The 15,307-nt window shown below is 63.4% G+C and overlaps 4 non-coding genes across 4 annotated transcripts; all 4 read left to right on the top strand.

The window, feature by feature from the left end:
• Positions 1-226: 226 nt before the first annotated feature.
• Positions 227-345, top strand: LOC142872723 (5S ribosomal RNA). The gene has a single exon (XR_012920856.1). It is a non-coding gene; the product is annotated as a 5S ribosomal RNA (ribosomal RNA).
• A 3,511-nt stretch (positions 346-3,856) lies between these two features.
• On the top strand, positions 3,857-3,975 carry LOC142872514 (5S ribosomal RNA). The gene has a single exon (XR_012920771.1). It is a non-coding gene; the product is annotated as a 5S ribosomal RNA (ribosomal RNA).
• A 3,508-nt stretch (positions 3,976-7,483) lies between these two features.
• On the top strand, positions 7,484-7,602 carry LOC142872513 (5S ribosomal RNA). Its single transcript, XR_012920770.1, has one exon. It is a non-coding gene; the product is annotated as a 5S ribosomal RNA (ribosomal RNA).
• A 3,509-nt stretch (positions 7,603-11,111) lies between these two features.
• LOC142872761 (5S ribosomal RNA) lies at positions 11,112-11,230 on the top strand. Its single transcript, XR_012920863.1, has one exon. It is a non-coding gene; the product is annotated as a 5S ribosomal RNA (ribosomal RNA).
• Positions 11,231-15,307: the final 4,077 nt, after the last annotated feature.

Genomic DNA, 15,307 nt, shown 5'->3' with positions numbered 1-15,307 from the left:
GTGTGTGTATAGAGAGACAGCCCCCCACCCCGGCCCGCCGCTCCCTGCCCGCCCCGCCCCGCCCCGCCTGTCACCCCCGTCCCTCGGAGCCCGCCGGACCCGGCCGGTGAACTCAACAGGCCCGCCCGGTGCGGGTCAGCGCCGGCGCGGGGCCTGGGGCGGGAGGAGGCGGCGGGGAAGCGCAGAGAGGCTCGGCTTCTTGAGCGGGGCAGGGGCGCCCTCCGCCGTCTAGGGCCACACCACCCTGAACGCGCCCGATCTCGTCTGGTCTCGGAAGCTAAGCAGGGTCGGGCCTGGTTAGTACTTGGATGGGAGACCGCCTGGGAATACCGGGTGCCGTAGGCTTCTTTTTTTTTTTTTTTTTTGTTTTGTTTTGCCTCTTGTTCTGTCCCCTCTCTGGGAGCGAGGCGGCGGCCCGGGGCGGGGGTCTCCCCCACCCTCAGCGCCCGCCGCGGTGCCTGGCGCCCCAGCCCGCACCGTGGGGCCTCCTCTTGTCCCAAGCCGCGACACCGCCGTCACGCGGCAGCATGCGTGGCTTCTGGACTGTCAGGTCTCAGACCAAAGGTCTGCTCTGTGGGAACCGACACGCTGGAGGAAACCTTGAGAGTCTGAGAGGGGAGGGAGTTCCAGAAGAAGGCCAGGATGTCATTTTGAGGGAGTATGTGACCAGAACTCGTCCCGTTGCTTTTGGGGTTCTATGGGCTACACGTAGGAATCTTTGGTGGTGGCACCTGATGTTGGGGGATCCGGAGTCACACCCAGACCTGCTCCACAGGCCTCCTTTTACTTTTCTCTTCGGATTCATTATGTTTAAAAAGTGTCTCTTATCTCTATGATTGCATTTTCTTTTCTCTCTCTTTTCAAGCAGATGATGGGAGTCCAAGTATTAAGGTGACATGTGTTGCCCGTGCCCCCCTCCCCCCTGTGTTCTTATTCATTAACCTCTGATGTTGTTCCAGCGTATTGTGGGGGTACCAATGTTAAGGTCGGGTACGTTGCCCTCTCCCAGCCTCCCCCCTCGGGTCAGAGCCTCAAGTGCGCCCATCCCCCAGTCGGTGCGCACCCACCCCATTCCTAATGGAGGTGTATGCCCATCCCCTCCCCCCACCCGCCCGACACCCACCCGATGAAGGTGATTCCTCTGTGTCCACTTGGGTGTCCGTCGGTTCGTACCCATTTGCTGGTGAGCGCGAGCACGTGGTGCTCGTGTGTCCATTCTTGGGCTACCTGGCTTACTGGAACGGGTTCCAGCTCTGGCCAGGAGAACCACGAGAGGTGCCCTCTCACCGCTGCTCCTCCTAGCTGAATAGCACTCCGTGGTGTCCACGCGCCACATTTCATTTACGCACTCGTGGGTCGATGGGCACTCGGGTCGCTTCCAGGTCTTTGCGATTGTGACTTGTGCCCTGACTCTAACCCTAACCCTTACCCAGCCCCGTCTCCTCCTCGGCCCCTGCCTGACTGACTCCTTCCCGCCCGGCCTGTCACCTGTCACCGTCCTCTGCCCCTGCCTGACACGCTCCTCCCCGCCCGGGCCGTCACCGTCCTCGGCCCCTGCCTGACGGGGCTCCTCCGTCGCCTGGGCCTTCCAAGGGCTTGGTGTGGACGCTGGTTCCAGGACGCCCTCCCAGGAACCCGGTAGCAGGGCGGCCGCAGCGTCTCGCGCCACCCAACCGTCCGCCGGCCGGCGGCCGTCGCTAAGTGGCCTGCGGGGGACGTGCCCCCACTGTGGGGCGGGCGCCCAGCCTGGTGTCTTCTCTGAGGCCCCGTGGCTGCTTTTCCCCCCCGCAAGGGGAGAGCCGCGGAGGTGGGGACCGCCTCCTCGTGGGGACGTACACCCAGCTCTCCACGTCGGATTCCGGGGCTCTCTGTCCTGCCAGAAGGCCCAGCTGGCCTGCGGGTCCTTAGAGTGGCAAAAACATCCGAAAACTGAGATTGAGGGTCCGGTGGTTGTCTGCACTTTTGTGCTGGGCACCCCAGGGAGGCCCGGGGGCTGGCTGGACAACGCGGTCTGCTGGGCGGGGGGGGGGGTTTGGAGGAGCAACTGATGCCCTTTGCACTTTGGGTAGCAAGTGTCTGAGGTGTCTCTGAGCCCTGCGCCATGTCGGGGGTGGGGGTGGGAGGTCGGGGGGGGGTGGAGGAGCAGGAGGAGGAGGAGGAGGAGGAGGTGGGAAGGGCCGTGGCCTGCAGTCGTGTTCCCGGGGTGGCTTCTTCCACAGGCTGCTTGGCCTGGGCTCCCTGCACCTGGGCCTTTGGAGGACTGGCCCTGTGCTTGCCAACGCTTCCCCTGCAGGGACCCAGAGCTGGGAGGTTGCATCTCTCAGCCCTGGGTCGGGCAGAGCCCCAGCGGGCCATGCCCACAACCTCTCTCAGCACGGGTCCCCCAGAAGGCTCCTTTGGGACCAGGATTCTCTTGCGGGTGACTCTTTAAGGTCTGGCCCCTGGATGGAGGGGCACCAGGAGTAGAGGAGCAGGAAGGGGAAGGGGGTGGCCGTGCGAGGGGACACTTTCAGGCCAAGTCCCAGCTTCAGCCTGATCCTCCTGGGAACCCCGGGGTGTACGTCACACCTCCTGGTTGTCCCGCTCTGAGACAAGGAGCCGGGCTTCGCATTCCCCCAGCAGCCAGTCGTGGGCTGAGGACACCTGGGGCGTTGGGAACTCCCTGGCTTCTCCTTGGCTTAACATCTGGAGCTGCTTGTGAATCGTGCCGCCACACACACCCGAGTGCAGGTGTCTTCTGCACAGACTGCGGGCCTCGCTCTTCTGAATGCCGCTAGCTCGCCACCCACCCACGGGTGAACCTGGTCAGGGTACTTTCTCTCGGGGGCAGACTCTGATCCTGGCGGGCTACCGGTGTCTCTGTTTGCTCGTTTCTTTCTTCCATTTCGGGAAAGGCTTCCTTACTGGGTGTGGAAATCTCCTATGCCTTTCCTCGCCTATTCTGTCAGCTTTAAAATTCTCTTTCAGTTGCCACCCTCACAGATGGATTAGGAAACTCTTTCCGGTGCACTCATTAGTGAAATGACCTCAATGAAGCTGGAATCCAATATCTAATCGCCGATTTTTAGCGAGTCCACACGCCAGGGTGGTCGGGGTCCAATGCAGCCCCGGCCAGGCCCAGGCCCCTTGGACTGGGCCACAGGAGGACACAGAGGAGGGTCCCGGCCCCCACGGTCGCGTTGCCGGCAGTTCTCCAAGGGCTTGGGCGTTTTCCAGAGGTAGGAGATGGAGGGGACTGATTTCTTCAGCGCCCCACTAACCACGCCACCCCACCCATGGGACACATCCCTAGAGAGAGAGAGAGACGCCCCATACACTCGCTCCCCTCCCCCATGCGCTGTGCCCCAGCCCGGGCCCGGGGGAATAGGCGGCAGCCCACCCACAGGGTGGGGGGCGCAGCTGAAAGGGGTTGTCGGGGAGGGCGGCCCCTGCCTGGGGTCAAAGGGCGGGCGACCCGCGCGCGTGCGCAATCGGCGGCGGCGGCGGGGGCGGCCACGAGCTGGGGGTGGGCCAGGCGAGGAGAGGAAGGGGGCTGGAAGGTCTCCACCTTGGCGAGTCCAGCCGTGGAAGCGCATCTTGTGTGAGTGTGAGTGAGTGAGTGTGAGTGTGAGTGTGTGTGTGTGTGTGTGTGTGTGTGTAGAGAGAGACAGCCCCCCACCCCGGCCCGCCGCTCCCTGCCCGCCCCGCCCCACCCCGCCTGTCACCCCCGTCCCTCGGAGCCCGCCGGACCCGGCCGGTGAACTCAACAGGCCCGCCCGGTGCGGGTCAGCGCCGGCGCGGGGCCTGGGGCGGGAGGAGGCGGCGGGAAAGCGCAGAGAGGCTCGGCTTCTTGAGCGGGGCAGGGGCGCCCTCCGCCGTCTAGGGCCACACCACCCTGAACGCGCCCGATCTCGTCTGGTCTCGGAAGCTAAGCAGGGTCGGGCCTGGTTAGTACTTGGATGGGAGACCGCCTGGGAATACCGGGTGCCACAGGCTGCTGCTTTTTTTTTTTTTTTTTTTCTTGCCTCTTGTTCTGTCCCCTCTCTGGGAGCGAGGCGGCGGCCCGGGGCGGGGGTCACCCCCACCCTCAGCGCCCGCCGCGGTGCCTGGCGCCCCAGCCCGCACCGTGGGGCCTCCTCTTGTCCCAAGCCGCGACACCGCCGTCACGCGGCAGCATGCGTGGCTTCTGGACTGTCAGGTCTCAGACCAAAGGTCTGCTCCGTGGGAACCGACACGCTGGAGGAAACCTTGAGAGTCTGAGAGGGGAGGGAGTTCCAGAAGAAGGCCAGGATGTCATTTTGAGGGAGTATGTGACCAGAACTCGTCCCGTTGCTTTTGGGGTTCTATGGGCTACACGTAGGAATCTTTGGTGGTGGCACCTGATGTTGGGGGATCCGGAGTCACACCCAGACCTGCCCCACAGGCCTCCTTTTACTTTTCTCTTCGGATTCATTATGTTTAAAAAGTGTCTCTTATCTCTATGATTGCATTTTCTTTTCTCTCTCTTTTCAAGCAGATGATGGGAGTCCAAGTATTAAGGTGACATGTGTTGCCCGTGCCCCCCTCCCCCCTGTGTTCTTATTCATTAACCTCTGATGTTGTTCCAGCGTATTGTGGGGGTACCAATGTTAAGGTCGGGTACGTTGCCCTCTCCCAGCCTCCCCCCTCGGGTCAGAGCCTCAAGTGCGCCCATCCCCCAGTCGGTGCGCACCCACCCCATTCCTAATGGAGGTGTATGCCCATCCCCTCCCCCCACCCGCCCGACACCCACCCGATGAAGGTGATTCCTCTGTGTCCACTTGGGTGTCCGTCGGTTCGTACCCATTTGCTGGTGAGCGCGAGCACGTGGTGCTCGTGTGTCCATTCTTGGGCTACCTGGCTTACTGGAACGGGTTCCAGCTCTGGCCAGGAGAACCACGAGAGGTGCCCTCTCACCGCTGCTCCTCCTAGCTGAATAGCACTCCGTGGTGTCCACGCGCCACATTTCATTTACGCACTCGTGGGTCGATGGGCACTCGGGTCGCTTCCAGGTCTTTGCGATTGTGACTTGTGCCCTGACTCTAACCCTAACCTTTACCCAGCCCCGTCTCCTCCTCGGCCCCTGCCTGACTGACTCCTTCCCGCCCGGCCTGTCACCTGTCACCGTCCTCTGCCCCTGCCTGACACGCTCCTCCCCGCCCGGGCCGTCACCGTCCTCGGCCCCTGCCTGACGGGGCTCCTCCGTCGCCTGGGCCTTCCAAGGGCTTGGTGTGGACGCTGGTTCCAGGACGCCCTCCCAGGAACCCGGTAGCAGGGCGGCCGCAGCGTCTCGCGCCACCCAACCGTCCGCCGGCCGGCGGCCGTCGCTAAGTGGCCTGCGGGGGACGTGCCCCCACTGTGGGGCGGGCGCCCAGCCTGGTGTCTTCTCTGAGGCCCCGTGGCTGCTTTTCCCCCCCCGCAAGGGGAGAGCCGCGGAGGTGGGGACCGCCTCCTCGTGGGGACGTACACCCAGCTCTCCACGTCGGATTCCGGGGCTCTCTGTCCTGCCAGAAGGCCCAGCTGGCCTGCGGGTCCTTAGAGTGGCAAAAACATCCGAAAACTGAGATTGAGGGTCCGGTGGTTGTCTGCACTTTTGTGCTGGGCACCCCAGGGAGGCCCGGGGGCTGGCTGGACAACGCGGTCTGCTGGGCGGGGGGGGGGTTTGGAGGAGCAACTGATGCCCTTTGCACTTTGGGTAGCAAGTGTCTGAGGTGTCTCTGAGCCCTGCGCCATGTCGGGGGTGGGGGTGGGAGGTCGGGGGGGGGTGGAGGAGCAGGAGGAGGAGGAGGAGGAGGAGGTGGGAAGGGCCGTGGCCTGCAGTCGTGTTCCCGGGGTGGCTTCTTCCACAGGCTGCTTGGCCTGGGCTCCCTGCACCTGGGCCTTTGGAGGACTGGCCCTGTGCTTGCCAACGCTTCCCCTGCAGGGACCCAGAGCTGGGAGGTTGCATCTCTCAGCCCTGGGTCGGGCAGAGCCCCAGCGGGCCATGCCCACAACCTCTCTCAGCACGGGTCCCCCAGAAGGCTCCTTTGGGACCAGGATTCTCTTGCGGGTGACTCTTTAAGGTCTGGCCCCTGGATGGAGGGGCACCAGGAGTAGAGGAGCAGGAAGGGGAAGGGGGTGGCCGTGCGAGGGGACACTTTCAGGCCAAGTCCCAGCTTCAGCCTGATCCTCCTGGGAACCCCGGGGTGTACGTCACACCTCCTGGTTGTCCCGCTCTGAGACAAGGAGCCGGGCTTCGCATTCCCCCAGCAGCCAGTCGTGGGCTGAGGACACCTGGGGCGTTGGGAACTCCCTGGCTTCTCCTTGGCTTAACATCTGGAGCTGCTTGTGAATCGTGCCGCCACACACACCCGAGTGCAGGTGTCTTCTGCACAGACTGCGGGCCTCGCTCTTCTGAATGCCGCTAGCTCGCCACCCACCCACGGGTGAACCTGGTCAGGGTACTTTCTCTCGGGGGCAGACTCTGATCCTGGCGGGCTACCGGTGTCTCTGTTTGCTCGTTTCTTTCTTCCATTTCGGGAAAGGCTTCCTTACTGGGTGTGGAAATCTCCTATGCCTTTCCTCGCCTATTCTGTCAGCTTTAAAATTCTCTTTCAGTTGCCACCCTCACAGATGGATTAGGAAACTCTTTCCGGTGCACTCATTAGTGAAATGACCTCAATGAAGCTGGAATCCAATATCTAATCGCCGATTTTTAGCGAGTCCACACGCCAGGGTGGTCGGGGTCCAATGCAGCCCCGGCCAGGCCCAGGCCCCTTGGACTGGGCCACAGGAGGACACAGAGGAGGGTCCCGGCCCCCACGGTCGCGTTGCCGGCAGTTCTCCAAGGGCTTGGGCGTTTTCCAGAGGTAGGAGATGGAGGGGACTGATTTCTTCAGCGCCCCACTAACCACGCCACCCCACCCATGGGACACATCCCTAGAGAGAGAGAGAGACGCCCCATACACTCGCTCCCCTCCCCCATGCGCTGTGCCCCAGCCCGGGCCCGGGGGAATAGGCGGCAGCCCACCCACAGGGTGGGGGGCGCAGCTGAAAGGGGTTGTCGGGGAGGGCGGCCCCTGCCTGGGGTCAAAGGGCGGGCGACCCGCGCGCGTGCGCAATCGGCGGCGGCGGCGGGGGCGGCCACGAGCTGGGGGTGGGCCAGGCGAGGAGAGGAAGGGGGCTGGAAGGTCTCCACCTTGGCGAGTCCAGCCGTGGAAGCGCATCTTGTGTGAGTGTGAGTGAGTGAGTGTGAGTGTGAGTGTGTGTGTGTGTGTGTGTGTGTGTGTATAGAGAGACAGCCCCCCACCCCGGCCCGCCGCTCCCTGCCCGCCCCGCCCCACCCCGCCTGTCACCCCCGTCCCTCGGAGCCCGCCGGACCCGGCCGGTGAACTCAACAGGCCCGCCCGGTGCGGGTCAGCGCCGGCGCGGGGCCTGGGGCGGGAGGAGGCGGCGGGAAAGCGCAGAGAGGCTGGGCTTCTTGAGCGGGGCAGGGGCGCCCTCCGCCGTCTAGGGCCACACCACCCTGAACGCGCCCGATCTCGTCTGGTCTCGGAAGCTAAGCAGGGTCGGGCCTGGTTAGTACTTGGATGGGAGACCGCCTGGGAATACCGGGTGCCACAGGCTGCTGCTTTTTTTTTTTTTTTTTTTCTTGCCTCTTGTTCTGTCCCCTCTCTGGGAGCGAGGCGGCGGCCCGGGGCGGGGGTCACCCCCACCCTCAGCGCCCGCCGCGGTGCCTGGCGCCCCAGCCCGCACCGTGGGGCCTCCTCTTGTCCCAAGCCGCGACACCGCCGTCACGCGGCAGCATGCGTGGCTTCTGGACTGTCAGGTCTCAGACCAAAGGTCTGCTCCGTGGGAACCGACACGCTGGAGGAAACCTTGAGAGTCTGAGAGGGGAGGGAGTTCCAGAAGAAGGCCAGGATGTCATTTTGAGGGAGTATGTGACCAGAACTCGTCCCGTTGCTTTTGGGGTTCTATGGGCTACACGTAGGAATCTTTGGTGGTGGCACCTGATGTTGGGGGATCCGGAGTCACACCCAGACCTGCCCCACAGGCCTCCTTTTACTTTTCTCTTCGGATTCATTATGTTTAAAAAGTGTCTCTTATCTCTATGATTGCATTTTCTTTTCTCTCTCTTTTCAAGCAGATGATGGGAGTCCAAGTATTAAGGTGACATGTGTTGCCCGTGCCCCCCTCCCCCCTGTGTTCTTATTCATTAACCTCTGATGTTGTTCCAGCGTATTGTGGGGGTACCAATGTTAAGGTCGGGTACGTTGCCCTCTCCCAGCCTCCCCCCTCGGGTCAGAGCCTCAAGTGCGCCCATCCCCCAGTCGGTGCGCACCCACCCCATTCCTAATGGAGGTGTATGCCCATCCCCTCCCCCCACCCGCCCGACACCCACCCGATGAAGGTGATTCCTCTGTGTCCACTTGGGTGTCCGTCGGTTCGTACCCATTTGCTGGTGAGCGCGAGCACGTGGTGCTCGTGTGTCCATTCTTGGGCTACCTGGCTTACTGGAACGGGTTCCAGCTCTGGCCAGGAGAACCACGAGAGGTGCCCTCTCACCGCTGCTCCTCCTAGCTGAATAGCACTCCGTGGTGTCCACGCGCCACATTTCATTTACGCACTCGTGGGTCGATGGGCACTCGGGTCGCTTCCAGGTCTTTGCGATTGTGACTTGTGCCCTGACTCTAACCCTAACCTTTACCCAGCCCCGTCTCCTCCTCGGCCCCTGCCTGACTGACTCCTTCCCGCCCGGCCTGTCACCTGTCACCGTCCTCTGCCCCTGCCTGACACGCTCCTCCCCGCCCGGGCCGTCACCGTCCTCGGCCCCTGCCTGACGGGGCTCCTCCGTCGCCTGGGCCTTCCAAGGGCTTGGTGTGGACGCTGGTTCCAGGACGCCCTCCCAGGAACCCGGTAGCAGGGCGGCCGCAGCGTCTCGCGCCACCCAACCGTCCGCCGGCCGGCGGCCGTCGCTAAGTGGCCTGCGGGGGACGTGCCCCCACTGTGGGGCGGGCGCCCAGCCTGGTGTCTTCTCTGAGGCCCCGTGGCTGCTTTTCCCCCCCCGCAAGGGGAGAGCCGCGGAGGTGGGGACCGCCTCCTCGTGGGGACGTACACCCAGCTCTCCACGTCGGATTCCGGGGCTCTCTGTCCTGCCAGAAGGCCCAGCTGGCCTGCGGGTCCTTAGAGTGGCAAAAACATCCGAAAACTGAGATTGAGGGTCCGGTGGTTGTCTGCACTTTTGTGCTGGGCACCCCAGGGAGGCCCGGGGGCTGGCTGGACAACGCGGTCTGCTGGGCGGGGGGGGGGTTTGGAGGAGCAACTGATGCCCTTTGCACTTTGGGTAGCAAGTGTCTGAGGTGTCTCTGAGCCCTGCGCCATGTCGGGGGTGGGGGTGGGAGGTCGGGGGGGGGGTGGAGGAGCAGGAGGAGGAGGAGGAGGAGGAGGTGGGAAGGGCCGTGGCCTGCAGTCGTGTTCCCGGGGTGGCTTCTTCCACAGGCTGCTTGGCCTGGGCTCCCTGCACCTGGGCCTTTGGAGGACTGGCCCTGTGCTTGCCAACGCTTCCCCTGCAGGGACCCAGAGCTGGGAGGTTGCATCTCTCAGCCCTGGGTCGGGCAGAGCCCCAGCGGGCCATGCCCACAACCTCTCTCAGCACGGGTCCCCCAGAAGGCTCCTTTGGGACCAGGATTCTCTTGCGGGTGACTCTTTAAGGTCTGGCCCCTGGATGGAGGGGCACCAGGAGTAGAGGAGCAGGAAGGGGAAGGGGGTGGCCGTGCGAGGGGACACTTTCAGGCCAAGTCCCAGCTTCAGCCTGATCCTCCTGGGAACCCCGGGGTGTACGTCACACCTCCTGGTTGTCCCGCTCTGAGACAAGGAGCCGGGCTTCGCATTCCCCCAGCAGCCAGTCGTGGGCTGAGGACACCTGGGGCGTTGGGAACTCCCTGGCTTCTCCTTGGCTTAACATCTGGAGCTGCTTGTGAATCGTGCCGCCACACACACCCGAGTGCAGGTGTCTTCTGCACAGACTGCGGGCCTCGCTCTTCTGAATGCCGCTAGCTCGCCACCCACCCACGGGTGAACCTGGTCAGGGTACTTTCTCTCGGGGGCAGACTCTGATCCTGGCGGGCTACCGGTGTCTCTGTTTGCTCGTTTCTTTCTTCCATTTCGGGAAAGGCTTCCTTACTGGGTGTGGAAATCTCCTATGCCTTTCCTCGCCTATTCTGTCAGCTTTAAAATTCTCTTTCAGTTGCCACCCTCACAGATGGATTAGGAAACTCTTTCCGGTGCACTCATTAGTGAAATGACCTCAATGAAGCTGGAATCCAATATCTAATCGCCGATTTTTAGCGAGTCCACACGCCAGGGTGGTCGGGGTCCAATGCAGCCCCGGCCAGGCCCAGGCCCCTTGGACTGGGCCACAGGAGGACACAGAGGAGGGTCCCGGCCCCCACGGTCGCGTTGCCGGCAGTTCTCCAAGGGCTTGGGCGTTTTCCAGAGGTAGGAGATGGAGGGGACTGATTTCTTCAGCGCCCCACTAACCACGCCACCCCACCCATGGGACACATCCCTAGAGAGAGAGAGAGACGCCCCATACACTCGCTCCCCTCCCCCATGCGCTGTGCCCCAGCCCGGGCCCGGGGGAATAGGCGGCAGCCCACCCACAGGGTGGGGGGCGCAGCTGAAAGGGGTTGTCGGGGAGGGCGGCCCCTGCCTGGGGTCAAAGGGCGGGCGACCCGCGCGCGTGCGCAATCGGCGGCGGCGGCGGGGGCGGCCACGAGCTGGGGGTGGGCCAGGCGAGGAGAGGAAGGGGGCTGGAAGGTCTCCACCTTGGCGAGTCCAGCCGTGGAAGCGCATCTTGTGTGAGTGTGAGTGAGTGAGTGTGAGTGTGAGTGTGTGTGTGTGTGTGTGTGTGTGTGTATAGAGAGACAGCCCCCCACCCCGGCCCGCCGCTCCCTGCCCGCCCCGCCCCACCCCGCCTGTCACCCCCGTCCCTCGGAGCCCGCCGGACCCGGCCGGTGAACTCAACAGGCCCGCCCGGTGCGGGTCAGCGCCGGCGCGGGGCCTGGGGCGGGAGGAGGCGGCGGGGAAGCGCAGAGAGGCTCGGCTTCTTGAGCGGGGCAGGGGCGCCCTCCGCCGTCTAGGGCCACACCACCCTGAACGCGCCCGATCTCATCTGGTCTCGGAAGCTAAGCAGGGTCGGGCCTGGTTAGTACTTGGATGGGAGACCGCCTGGGAATACCGGGTGCCGTAGGCTTCTTTGTTTTTTTTTTTGTTTTGCCTCTTGTTCTGTCCCCTCTCTGGGAGCGAGGCGGCGGCCCGGGGCGGGGGTCACCCCCACCCTCAGCGCCCGCCGCGGTGCCTGGCGCCCCAGCCCGCACCGTGGGGCCTCCTCTTGTCCCAAGCCGCGACACCGCCGTCACACTGCAGCATGCGTGGCTTCTGGACTGTCAGGTCTCAGACCAAAGGTCTGGCACCCTGTCTGACCGTCCCCCATGGGTGTGTGGACACACGCAGATCGACACAGCGCACGGCCTGCCCATCTCCCATGGTTGTGTGGAAACAGCTAGATCCACACAGAGCCCTGCCTTCCTGTCACCCATGGGTGAGTGGACACAGCCTGATCCACACTGCGCCCTGCCTGCCTGTGTCCCTTTGGTGTGTGGACACAGCCAGTTCCACACTGCGCCCTGACTGCCCGTCTCCCGTGGGTGAGTTTACACAGTCACATCCACACTGCGCCCTGTCCGCCTGTCTCTGCTGGGTGTGTGGACACAAGAAGTTCCACACAGCGCACTGCCACCCGTCTCCCGTGGGTGAGGGGACACAATAAATCCACACGGCGCCCAGCCAACATGTCTCCCATGGGTGAGTAGACACAGCCACGTCCACACAGCGTCCTGCCTACCCGTCTGTTTGATGTGTGGACACAGCAAGTTCCACACTGCTCCCTGTCTGCCCGTGTCCCGTGGATGTGTGGACAATGACAGTTCCACACATAGCCCAGCCTGCATGTCACCCATGGGTGAGTGGATACAGCCAGATCCACACTGTGCCCTGCCTGCCCTTCTCCCGTGGGTGAGTGGACACAGCCAGATCCACACGGCGAACAGCCTGCCCGTCTCCCATGGTTCAGTGGACACAGCCACATCCAAACTGCGCCTGACTGACCGTCTCCCTTGGGTTTTTGGACACAGCCACATCCACACGACGCCCTGCCTGCCCGTCTCCCGTGAGTAAGTGGACACAGCCAGTTCCACACAGAGCCCTGCCTGCCCATCTCCCTTTGGTGAGTGGACACCTCCACATCCGTACTGCGCCCTGCATGCCCGTCTCCCATGGGTGAGTGGACACAGCCAGTTCCACACTGCGCCTAGCCTGCCCGTCACCCATGGGTGAGTGGACACAGCTAGATCCACACTGCGCCCGGCCTGCACGTCTACTGTGCTTGTGTGGACACAGTCAGTTCCACACAGAGCACTGCCTGACCGTCTCCCGTAGGTGTGTGGACATAGCCAGTTCCACACTGCGCTCTGCCTTCTCGTCACCCATGCGTGAGTGGACACAGCCAGATGCACACTGCGCCCTGCATGCCCCTCTCCCGTTTGTGTGTGGACACAGCCAGATCCACACGGCTCCCAGCCTGCCCGTCTCCCGTGGGTGTGTTGACACAGCGACATCCACACAGCACCCTGCTTGACCGTCTCCCGTGGGTGAGTAGACACAGCCAGTTCCACACTGCGCCCTGCCTGCCCGTCTCCCGTGGGTGAGTGGAGACAGCCACATCTACACATGCCCTGCCTGCCCGTCTCTGGTGGGTGTGTGGACACAGCCATTTCCACACTGCGTCCTGCTTGCCCGTCACCCATGGGTGAGTGATCACAGCCAGATCCACACTGCACCCTGCCTGCCCATCTTCCGTGGGTGAGTGGACACAGCCAGTTCCACACTGCGCCCTGCCTGCCCGTCACCCATTGGAGATTGGACAAGCCAGATCCACACTGCACCCTGCCTGTCCTTCTCCCGTGGTTGAGTGGACACAGCCAGTTCCACACTGCACCCTGCCTGCCAGTCTCCTGTGGGTGAGTGGAGATAGCCACATCCACACAGCGCCCTGCCTGCCCGTCTCTTGTGGGTGTGTGTACACAGCCATTTCGACACTGCGCCCTGCTTGCCCGTCAACCATGTGTGAGTGGACACAGCCAGATCCACACAGCACCCTGCCTGCCCGTCTCCGGTGGGTGTGTGGACACAGCCATATCCACACAGCGCCCTGCCTGCCCGTCTCCCATGGGTGAATGGACACAGACAGATCCACACAGCGCCCTGCATGCCCGTCTCCGGTGGGTGTGTGGACACAGCCAGATCCACACAGCGCCCTGATGCCCGTCTCCCATGGGTGATTGGACACAGCCAGATCCACACAGCGCCCTGCCTGCCCGTCTCTGGTGGGTGTGTGGACACAGCCAGATCCACACAGCGCCCTGCCTGCCCATCTCCCATGAGTGTGTCGACACAACCATATCCACACGGCGCCCAGCCTGCCCGAATCCCGTGGGTGAGTGGACACAGCCACATCCACACAGCACCCTTTCTGACCATCTCCCATGGATGTGTGGACACAGCATGTTCCACACAGCGCCCTGCCTGCCCGTCTGCCGTGGGTGAGTGGACACAGCCAGATCCACATAGCGCCCTCCCTGCCCGTCTCCGTGAGTGTGTGTACACGGCAACATCCACACGGCGCCCAGCCTGCCCGTCTCCCGTGCGTGAGTGGACACAGCCACATCCACACAGCCCCCTGCCTGCCCGTCTACCGTGGGTGAGTAGACACAGCCAGATCCACACAGTGCTGCGACCTGCCTGCCCGTCTCCCGTATGTTAGTGGACATAGCCAGATCCACACAGTGCCCTGCCTGCCCGTCTCTCATGAGTGTGTCGACACAACCAGATCCACACGGCGCCCAGCCTGCACGTCTCCCATGGGTGTGTGGACACAGCCAGATACACACAGCGCCCTGCCTGCCCGTCTCCCGTGGGTGAGTGGACACAGCCAGATCCACACTGCACCCTGCCTGCCCGTCTCCCATGGGTTAGTGGACACAGCCAGATACACACAGTGCCCTGCCTGCCCGTCTCCCATGGGTATGTGGACACGGCCAGAACCACACTGCACTCTGCATGCCCGTCTCCCGTGGGTGTGTGGACACAGCGAGTTCCACACAGAACCCTGCCTGGCAGTCTCCCATGGGTGTATGCACACAGCCGGATCCACACGACGCCCAGCCTGCCCGTCTCCCATGGGTGTGTGGACACAGTCAGATGCACACGGCACCCAGCCTGCCCGTCTTCAGTGAGTGAGTGGACACAGCCAGATCTACACTGCGCCCTGCCTGCCCATCTACTGTGGGTGTGTGGTCACAGCCAGTTGCACACAGAGCCCTGCCTGCCCGTCTCCGGTGCGTGTGTGGACACAGCCAGTTCCACACTGCGCCCTGCCTGCCCATCTCCCGTAGGTGAGTAGACACTACCATTTCCACACTGCGCCCTGCCTGCCAATCTTCCGTGGCTGAGTGGAGACAGGCACATCCACACAGAGTCCTGCCTGCCCGTCTCTGGTGGTGGTTGTGGACACTGCCAGTTCCAAACTGCGCCCTGCCTGCCAGTCACAGATGTGTGATTGGACACAGCCACATCCACACTGCGCCCTGCCTGCCAGTCTCCCGTGGGTGTGTGGATATGGCAAGATCCACACTGCGCCCTTCCTGCCCGTCTCCCGTGTGTGAGTGGGCACAGCCACATCTATACTCCACCCTGCCTGCCCGTCACCCATGGGTGAGTGGACATAGCCAGTTCCACACAGCGCCCTACCTGACGTCTCAGGTGGTTGTGTGGACACAGCAAGTTCCACACTGCACCCTGCCTGCCCGTCTCCCGTGGGTGAGTGGACACAGCCACATTCACACTGCGCCCTGCCTGCCAGTCTCCCGTGGGTGAGTGGACACAGCTAGTTCCACACAGAGCCCTTCCTGCCCGTCTCCCTTGGGTGAGTGGACACAGCCACTTCTACACTCTGCCCTGCCTGCCCGTCTCCTGTAGGTGAGTGGACACAGCCACATCCACATGCGACATTCCTGTACATCTCCCGTGGATGAGAGGACACAGACAGTTCCACACTGCGACCTACTTGCCCGTCTGACTTGGGTGTGTGAACACGGCAAGATCCACACTGTGCCCTGCCTGCCTGTCTCCCGTGGGTGAGTGGACACAGCCTGTTACACACTGTGCCCTACCTGCCCGTCTCCCGTGGGTGTGTGGACACGGCCAGATCCAC

Source organism: Microcebus murinus, chromosome 8, assembly GCF_040939455.1.
Source record: "Microcebus murinus isolate Inina chromosome 8, M.murinus_Inina_mat1.0, whole genome shotgun sequence".
NCBI classification, from domain to species: Eukaryota; Metazoa; Chordata; class Mammalia; order Primates; family Cheirogaleidae; genus Microcebus; species Microcebus murinus.
The sequence above is the reverse complement of the archived record's forward strand: the minus strand, read 5'-3'. Positions and strand labels throughout refer to the sequence as shown.